This window comes from Pleurodeles waltl, chromosome 3_1, assembly GCF_031143425.1.
Source record: "Pleurodeles waltl isolate 20211129_DDA chromosome 3_1, aPleWal1.hap1.20221129, whole genome shotgun sequence".
NCBI classification, from domain to species: domain Eukaryota; kingdom Metazoa; phylum Chordata; class Amphibia; order Caudata; family Salamandridae; genus Pleurodeles; species Pleurodeles waltl.
In genome coordinates this window covers 1,450,511,479-1,450,522,049 of record NC_090440.1, presented here as the reverse complement: position 1 = coordinate 1,450,522,049, position 10,571 = coordinate 1,450,511,479, and the positions used below count along the sequence as shown (strand labels likewise).

The 10,571-nt window shown below is 43.0% G+C and overlaps 1 long non-coding RNA gene across 1 annotated transcript in view; it reads right to left on the bottom strand.

Annotated features, from left to right (window-relative positions):
• Positions 1-1,411: 1,411 nt before the first annotated feature.
• The window catches only part of LOC138285288 (uncharacterized), a 70,769-nt gene continuing 61,609 nt past the window's right edge, over positions 1,412-10,571 (bottom strand). Inside the window, exon 2 of the long non-coding RNA XR_011201560.1 lies at positions 1,412-1,738. This is a non-coding gene — a long non-coding RNA (uncharacterized lncRNA). The remainder of the gene's footprint in view (positions 1,739-10,571) is intronic.

Here is a 10,571-nt window from a genome sequence, read left to right as displayed (position 1 = left end):
ATTGTGTTCAAAAATTGGGTTTTCTGATTCAAGTCTGCCTGTTCCTGAAAGCTGGGAAGCTGCTGAGTTTAGCACCGCAAACCCTTTGTTGATGCCATTTTCAGGGGAAAAACCACAAGCCTTCTTCTGCAGCCACTTTTTCCAATTTATTTGAAAAAAACGAAATTTTCACTGTATTTTGGCTAATTTCTTGGCCTCCTTCAGGGGAACCCACAAAGTCTGGGTACCTCTAGAATCCCTAGGATGTTGGAAAAAAGGACGCAAATTTGGCTTGGTTAGCTTATGTGGACAAAAAGTTATGAGGGCCTAAGCGCAACTGCCCCAAATAGGCAAAAAAAGGCCTGGCACAGGAGGGGGAAAAGGCCTGGCAGCGAAGGGGTTACATCCTAAGGTGGGATCAGGTTTGCACTTAAATTCCAACTGTTATTTCCCATGCTGGGTCTGACAGCCCCATTCACCACTACCACTAGCCCTCAGGTAATAACTAACAATCAACAATCTATCTTAGAAATTATTGAAGATAGTCTTTATTTATAGTGATAGTGCTGTGGACATTTTGTGTATGTTGCTTTAGGTATAAAAGCAGTATGTTCATCTGCAATGCAAAGGGATAGTACCTCTTCTATGTCTATAGTGCAACAGAGATATATGTTATGTGATCTTGTAGTGTCTAGAATCAGTAGTAGAGACTGTTTTACTTCATCATAGCATTCTGTACCATGTAGCATACACAATGAAGCATTATGCTCATTTTCTCCCTAAGGTAAAACAATGAAGTGCCTGTCAGTCAACTAATTCCATAGAAGGGGAATGTTCCTATTAGTTCCAGTTTATAATTTTAGAGGACTTGATATTCTTTGTCAGCTAGTGACTTATCTCACATACCCATACATGTGTATAATGTGGCATTGCTTGACTATCATGACTAGATTAATGATGCAAGGAACCCATAATACCGCCTAGGAAATCCTTTCAAATTTGTATTTTTAATTTCTGTGACCCACTTTGATAATGGAGTAGCTGCAATGATTCAGCATTGGACTTGTGATTGGCAATCGTAAATTTACTTTGTTTTTTAACTACTTAATGTCACATTCAAAATTCTGAGGTTGAGCTATATTTATGTTCTTGGAAAGTTACTATATAACTCTGAGTGATTAACAAGGGTATCATAAAATAAATTCATTTTGGTCAAATATGAAAGAGAATGTGTTACAAAATTATAAATAAAGCAGGTCCTGATAGTTAAGAACATTGGCCTTTTTCATAATTGCTGGAATATGGCACTTGTGAGATGAAGGTGATTCAAACACTTAGCTTTCAAGATGGAGTGGAAGAGATCCAGCCAACAGCATTTCCTTTCCAGGAAAAATATTAATGGGATCAGGAAATAAATCCAATAACTCATTGGTAGCAGAAAATTCTTTAACAATCCGGGCACATTTATGTCAGGTGCAAAGAGGTGTCAAACATTATTCAAGTCTACACATAATCCGCATTGCAGGTCCAAAATAGCTTTATGAAAACCAAGATTAAAAGGTAATGCAGAAAAATTCAAAAAATAATTTCACACCCAAAAATCTAAAAGCCTTTTTCATGTATTGAAAAAAAAAAACAGCTCTTCAAAAACCAAAGGAGAACATCCATCCAAGAAAAGTAACAATTTCCAAGTCAATTTTCCATGACACTATCCAAAAATGAATTGATCTATTCCAAGTGAATCAGGATGCAGGTTTTTCTGATGAGAAAAAAAAAAAAAAAAGGTGAGAAACAAATCACAAAAAGATGAAGATAAATATCACACATAGAACATTATATAACAATGCTGTATACTCTAAAGGCAGGTATAAAAAAGTAGAACCCCAATCCTTACCATTTGTAATCAAGATATTTAATTTACAGGGTTACTCAACTAAACTAATGAAAATATCTTACTTAATATGCAATGTGTATTAGTGCTCAAAAAGTCGTTTTGGTATTACCATTCAATTCATCCACAAACAGTTTGTGGCATGCAACAGAGTCCAAAATGCAAATGTACACACTATGAAATTTCATTTATGAATTGCTTAACATAAAGGTTACAAACATTAAGTCACAGGTCAATGTTTTGGTCCATAGTCCAAGAAGTTCAAGATATCTTCTGGGACACAGAGATGAGCTGGTACATGTTGTAACGATGACAGTTTCCCAGTCACCTCAACCCACTCAATACTCCTATGAGTATCAATATAGTTCAATATAAAACTGATACAGTCAAGAATAGGTGGGGGGGGCATGGTCAAGATGGTGACCGTGTAAGTTGCAAGTCCGCTACTCTCGGCCTGTGAACAGTTATTCTGTACCACCCCATGACACACTTCACTGCCAGACACATTGCCCTTTGTCGGTGGAGCTCACCAGCACGGCGGGGGGCACCCCACCTGGACTTGGCTTCTGAGTGAGGCTGACCGCCATGCCCAACATGACAACCTACCATCCCCCTGCAGGGCTGCATCACTACACTGAGCCCGCGGCTTATCCTGTTGGCCTTGGAGCATACCAGATACACAGAAAACCCACAATAAACTGATGAACAAGGGTCCATTGGGGCTCGGATGGCACATACTTTGCCCTCAAACTGACCGTGGGGTGGATTGGCCAACGTCCTGTCTCGCCTGCACTTCTGCAGCCTCCAGATTATCGCACAATAGACTTTTTAGTCAGATCTTCCCAGCGAGGCTGCAGCACATTGTTGAATCTGTGGCCCTAATACGGAGACCCAAGGTGTGCTAGGATGTGTCAGGTGGAAGATTGGCGAGCGACCTACTATGTGTACCCCACTGCAGCTGGGTGCATTATACAGGGCCAGCAGGGATGGTGGTGAGGTCCAGTGGTCTCCTGCACCAGATGCACTTGGATCAGAGTACAGCACCCAAAGCACCACTGTGTCTTCTCTCCTGCCCTCGCCTGAAGCAGAAACAGGTCCAAATAGGCGTGAGAACTACTTTAGCACCACTCTCTCCCTCAAGATGTTAGAGAGGCCTTGGGGGCTTATGAGCACTTCCTGGGCTTACTATTTCCATAGAATTACTGGGACAGGCTGAATGGTCTAAAGACCCTAGGGTCTATGGATTACTCTATTCTGAGATGCACGGGTCTCGACTCCTGCGGCAAGCGGCTTACCTACTCTTCCGGAGGCTCTTTTGGCATGCAGATTTCTTTCCTCCCTGGCCTGCGACAACAGTCTCTTGAGGTGAGACACTGATGCATCCCCATACTGTGTCATTATCACAGCATGTTTCCTGATCTGGAGGATGAGCCCGCAGACAAAGGTACGGGAGTAGGAGACAGGCAAAGTAGGTTACTCTGGAACACTGAGGCAGGTAAGTGCCTCACCTGCTCTGACCCCAATACTTTACCACTTAATGTGGCCCTCACAAACTGTGAACCTGTGAGGGAACCAGACCTGTGCCCTCCTGGTCTCTACCACATGCACTATGACCTGCCATGCACCTTGCTCCTCAAGGTACTCATGAAAAATAATAAGGCCCCAGCAGTGACACCCGGAGTCCGGGTCAATGGAACAGTTGACAGCGACACATGTGCTGCAGACATGTCCCTGGCAAATACACTATCTGAACCCTCACATAGGTTTGATGAACTTCTGTACTAGACATCAAATCCTCTTTAGAGCCAAAAAATTGATGCACAGAGGATTGATATGGGCCTCGTAAGGCAGGACCATAAGAAGTTAAAGGAGAGGGTCGACAATGCAGAATCAACACTGGTCACCCTTGAAAGTAAGGTCACAATCTGGGAACACCTTCAGGCCTTGAAGGATGAGGTCAACTACCTGAGGAGATGGTTGGATGATTAGGAAGGCAGATCAACATATAATAACATGAGGGACATGGGCCTCCGAGAGCAACTGGAGGACCCTAGCACGGAAATGTACCTTGAAGAGTGGTTTGCAAATATGATGTTAAAGGGTAATCACTCAACCTTCTTTTCTGTGGAACCTGCCCACAGGGCCCCGGGCAGACCTCCCCAGGGGTCCTTCTGCAGCCAGTGGTTGCCCTCCTCCTTTAGTTACAGAGACAGCGATCATGCTCTGCAAGTAACTTGAGCCAAGGGCCCAAGTTGATTGACAATTTCCAAGTAGACATTTTCCCTGACTTTCCCATATAGGTGCAATGACGCAGATCTTCCTTCTTAACCATGAAGAGGTGTTTCCGTGAATACAGCATTAAATATACATTGTGCCTGAAGATGCCCAGACATGGCTAGAGCGCAGATGCATCACAACCTCCTCTACCGGGAGGACAGACTCCTCCACTGAATGGAAAGTACAGAGACATCACAGGCCTCACAAATGATACAATGTGATTGGCCCTTGAAGGGAACAAGCTGGCAAAGAAAGAGCCCAGGTGATTGCCGAAGTGGAACAATATGTGTGCCCATATCACTGGTTAGAATGTTGCTAGGAAGGGGTTCCAGCCGTCATCCCTCAATCTGCTGAAGATTTGGTATAGATTGCTGGTCTAAGACTGGCAACATGTAATTTCAGAATTTCTTTGATAAGGAGAAGTTATGGGTTGAGGGAGAGGATATATTGCTATTGCAATGGCTCGGGGGCACAGGCAGATACATTTAGTGTTGCTGTTATTAATATATAACCACTAACCCACACCTGAACAGTGATATAAATGTATGTTGGTACATATCTTTGTTCTTTGTAGCATCACAATGGTAATGGCCAGTCACTTGTTGGTGAACTGGCCTGGGAGGGGCTGTTGGGTGTTTATTGTTTATTTACTTTGTTTCTCAAGTTATTTATCTTTCTATTGCTGTGGAGGGTGCGTAGGGGGCAGGGAGTGGGAAGTGGGGATATGATTGGGGGCAATACTGTGAATGTTAGCAATTCACTTAGGCCGAGATGGGTACTAATGTCTAACTAGAGGTGGATGCAAATCCTAATCATGACTTGAAATGTAAGACATACAGCATTTACTAGTACCTGCACATACAAAAGATCAAGATAGCGCTCCTCCAAGAGAACCAACTTAGCATCCCCGTACTAGAGGCTATCCATAGGCACTGGAGAGGCACACTGTTGGGGACTACTGTTGTAGGACTCTCTTCATGGAGACGAGACTGCTGGTTTCAGGCAGCAGCACCACTACGTGTGGGGGACTGAGTCTCATCCCACACCATCTGGTAAGTGTCAGCCTAACCCTTTCGGCTAGCTGGCATTATATCACAAAAATCCAAAAGTAACAGTGCTTTGTGGCAGCCTCATGCATGACACTCTAAGACTTCTCATGGAATTTGTGGTGAAATAGATCCTACACCTTTCCCTCTTTTACACAAGTCTCATACACGCAAAGTCAAACAGAAGCAGGACTTGGTTCAATATGTTTTATTGAAGTAACTGCTTTCTATATAAAAAGGCATGAAGTTTGATTATTAGGAAGATGAAACAACACAATTATCATTGTGACGAGAAAAGTGGAACAGATAAAAAGTCAGACTAACCAGTCACACTACTGAATCTAAAAACCCTACCTGCACTATTAAGAATCTACATGAATCTACATGAGAGCGGTAGCAGTGTTAGCCCTAATCTGCATATACTCGTCTCTGCAAGGAAGCCCTGTCTCCAAACCTAGATAACAAGCAGGGCTTTTCTGCCAGTGATCTGCTGGCAATCCTCCCAAGTAGATGGAGCGACAACGCCAAATTCAGCAAGGCTGAGATTACATGGTACAGCGTGACATGCCTCGCTGGAAGGTCCCCTCTAATCTAATTTGAGGCATCATGTTGATTGATAACAAAATGTGTTATTGTTCTGAGAACTGCCCTGACATGAAAATGTGTCTTTTCTGTGTAAGGTAGACATTGTACTTTTGGACGGGAAATACTCTGTAAATTATCATGTACAGCCTTGTACTGCCTTGAGCTGAGCACAAGATAAAATGTTGTGCAAAAGAACTTATAACAAATTCTGCGTGGAAGGACAGCTGATAAAAATTATAACACATCTCTGATAAATGAAGCCTTGCTAAATTAATAAAAAGGAATACATAAAATGAACTAGGTAAAAGGGCATGAAGTTTGATTATTAGGAAGATGAAACAACACAATTATCATTGTGAAGAGAAAAGTGGAACAGATAAAAAGTCAGACTAACCAGTCACACTACTGAATCTAAAAACCCTACCTGCACTATTAAGAATCTACATGAATCTACATGAGAGCGGTAGCAGTGTTTGCCCTAATCTGCACATACTCGTCTCTGCAAGGAAGCCCTGTCTCCAAACCTAGATAACAAGCAGGGCTTTTCTGCCAGTGATCTGCTGGCAATCCTCCCAAGTAGATGGAGCGACGAGGCCAAATTCAGCAAGGCTGAGATTACGTGGTACAGCGTGACATGCCTCGCTGGAATGTCCCCTCTAATCTAATTTGAGGCAGCATGTTGATTGATAACAAAATGTGTTATTGTTCTGAGAACTGCCCTGACATGAAAATGTGTCTTTTCTGTGTAAGGTAGACATTGTACTTTTGGACAGAAAATACTCTGTAAATTATCATGTACAGCCTTGTACTGCCTTGAGCTGAGCACAAGATAAAATGTTGTGCAAAAGAACTAATAACAAATTCTGCGTGGAAGGACAGCTGATAAAAATTATAACACATTTCTGATAAATGAAGCCTTGCTAAATTAATAAAAAGGAATACATAAAATGAACTAGGTAAAAGGGCACAGGCCACAGGACCAGTGTCAAAATAAATATGCTATGCAAAGCACCAAAATAACCCCATAACACCACAGGTACACCAGAGGAGTCCTGATCTGGGTGGTGCTAGGGCTAATTCTTGAAGTGTTGCCTGCCAAAATTGATTAAGAGGGGAGATAAGTGTTACTGGAAGGGCTATTGCATGGATTTCCTCTGTACCTCATCTGTCGTTATGTACCCAACACAAACCTTTTCTTACATTTCCTTACTCCAGCACTACTGCCCGATGCCCTGGCCACCTACTACTGGGGTGGAGACTTTAATTGTGTCATGGACTCAGACCAATACCATTCCCGACTGCCAATACCGGGGCCACAATCCACTTCACACACTCAGCACTTACAAATGGACCTCTAATACACTGGTACTGGATGCCTGGTGCAGCTTGCATCTCACGGCTAGGGAGTACTCCTTCTATTCAGGTCTACATGACCTACATACTAGAATTGAGTTTTTTTATTGAAGCTCTGGCACACTCAATCCTGTTACCTGTGCTGAGTACCTAGGTCACACATTATCAGATCATTGTCCCCTACAACTACAGCTGTGTTGGGGACAAAGCTGCCAGTGTATACCTACTTGGTGCCTCCCATTGGATGCTCTACAAGATACGGTGTTTCGTGCTGATCTTTCAAACCTTATCACATCCTATTTTCAGGACAAATAGGGTACCGTCTCGAGCACAGGTATAGAATGGAATGCATTCAAGGTTGTACTCTATGGACACACAATCAAAGTGGATTACGGGGCCAAACTGACTGTATGCAGAGGACTCCACACACTAGAAAAACACATCCAGCGATACAAACTGTTATTGCCCACAGACCAGGCAGCTGGCAAGGACAAGGCTTACACAAAGGTCAACACTGGAGAGGCTGGGCACACTAGACTACAGAGTAGATTTAGCTAGGAAACACGCAGAGGGCAACAAGGCAGGCAGGCTTTTGGCATGGCTCCTTTGCTCTGACTCCCCTAGGACCTCTACCACCGCCATCTGGGATGTATGGGTCTCTGGCTTAATTCTCAAGATGTCATAAACACCGCTTTCCATTCTTATTACATCAAATTATCCGTGGCTCCGCAGATGGTGGACCCACTGTCGATTACATCCTTTCTGAATAACTTAACTGTCCTGCAAATACAGGTGTCCCAGTGGGTGGATTTTGAACCTCCTGTCATGGGGGTCCAAATCTCCGATGCGATCAAACAAATGGCACATGGCAAGACCTCTGGTTAGCTTGTGGAGTTCTACTCCACCTTTCAATCTCTACTTGCCCTGCATCTGCTCAGGTTCTACAGTATGACTTACACTGAGGGCATACTCGCCTCAACCCTACGGGAGGTAGTGCTGGTAGTATTGCCTAGGCCACATAGAAATCCATTGTTTCTGGGGTCCTATCACCCTCTCTCATTACTGAACTTGGATTACAAAATCCTTGGCAAGGTGCTGGCCAACCAGCTGATTTCCATAGCACAGCATATTATACACTCCGATCAAAATGGGTTTATATCCAGAAAGAATATGTTCCTAAATCTGCGCCACCTTTTCATGTTGCTGGACTGGGCCAGAATATTGAGCTATCACCCCTGGTTGCATTGCTTGACAGTGAAAGGGCATTCAACACCCTGGAGTGGGATTACTTGATGGAGGTGCTTTGGAGGTTTGGGATAGGCCCCAGATTCCTGAAATGGATAGCATTACTGTACAACTCACCTCTTGACCGGGTGAAAACTTGTAACACTTCCTCCAATCCATTTTGCATTGAACGTGGCACACACCAAGTTGTCCCCTGTCCCCAATTATTTTGGCCCTGACTGTGGAGCCACTTGCATATGCACTCAGGATGCAGGTCTCAAGATGGGGAATTTACACTGAAAATCTCTGGTATATAATATCTTTGTACACGGATGATGCCTTAGTATACCTTCGAGACAATAGTATGATGATCCCGCACCTTATAGAACTTCTGTGACAATTTAGAAAAGCCTCTGGATTGAGGGTAAATTAGGGCAAATCCCAACTGCTCCCTCTGACGTCGCTTTCAGCGGACCAGCTGCGAGGGCTCCCAAATACTTTGTTCCCTGGGGCCTGTGATTCAATTAAATTCTCAGCAATCTATGTCTACCACTCAGATAGGCACTTGGTGAACGGCAACTTCTGATACAACAATTTAAATGTCTGTTACTGAGCCTGCCTTTATCATCACACTAATACAGATATATTGAAAAAAGAGTAGGAAGGGAGCCAGAGTTGAAAATGGAAGCTGCTGATTGAGCATACCAGCAAAGACCTAGGGAAGTGGGGCACAGCAAAGAATTACATGCAAAGAAGCGTATATGGCAGTTAGCACGAGCTGAAGCATCTGGCTTGCAGCGGCATGAAGTAAATTTAAATGTGCAGCAACTCAAATAAAGGTCCAGGTTAAATGGTTGCACAGGGATGAACATTACTGAAGCAACACACTCTGGTTTCGCATCTTGTGAAGTGGAGAACCCCTCTGTGAGAAAATTATTGTGGCTTACAAGCACTGCCTTGTTCTTTGGCAACCAAACATAATAGAGCTCAATAGGCAGGCAGTGAAGGCAGAGTCAGCAGCTGGAGGCACATTGCCTACATATTAAAAAGTATGCAATCACCCACTGAAGAAATGCCTGTCTGATGAGGCGCATATATCACCTATGCAGAAGGATTACAGCGCAGTAGACACCGTGACAGGGGAGTTATGGACAGATGCAGAGGAGGAATTGAAGTAAATAGAGAGATATTGGCATGGTAAAGTACTATACAATTAACACTCCCTGGTATAGCAGAGGAGGAGATAACACATAAGGAAGATATGTGGATTTACAGGTAAAATCAATATGGAGGAAAATGAGGTCCTCTGGACAATGACTTTCTGAATTGAAATACCATTTCCATTAATAATGCATAACACTTACCAGCAGATTTTAAGGAAAGAATGGATTCATATGATATTCAATAACTAACACTTGGTGGGACAATGTGAGCAGATCTTCAAAGAATATCATTAGTATCTGTTACATACTACATTGCAAAATGCTTCTGTTAGACCTGACAGTCTTAGTGTGGTCTTCCCCCAAACATTTTGCTTTCCTCCTCCATTTTTGCTGATCTCGTTGTTGCTGGCCTTAGGACTCTGCATACTTTACCACTGCTAACCAGTGCTAAAGTGCATGTGCTCGCCCCTTAAAACATGGTAACATTGGTTTATCCCGAACTGGCATAACAATTTCACTTATGGGTCCCAAGTAAAGTGGTATTACGTGTACCCAAGGCCTGTAAATTAATTGCTTCTAGTGGACCGGAAGCCCTGCTTATACGACCCACTTTAGTAGACCTTTAACCATGTCTTAGGCCTGCCATTGCAGCCTGTGGGTGTGCAGTTTTAAACTGCCATGTTGACTTGGCCAAATAAATCTTTTTCCAGACTCAATCTTTTCTTTTTAATATATGTATGTCACCTCTAGGGTAGACGGTGGACAGCCCAGAGGGCAGGGCGCAGTGTAATTAAAAAGTAGAACATGCATTTTTAAGTTTTACATGTCCAGGTAGTGAAAAACACTTAAATTTATTTTTCATTTCTGCAACACCTACCTCTCCCATAGGATAATAATTGGAACTAATTTGTTACATTGAATAAGCTGCAATTTCCAAGTGAGAGCAAGCACCCATTCATGTTTAGTGTCTTTAGAATTGTAATGGCAAATCCTCTCTAAAAAATTTGATTTTAAGTTACAGTTTTTAAAATGCCATTTTTAGAAAGTTGGCAT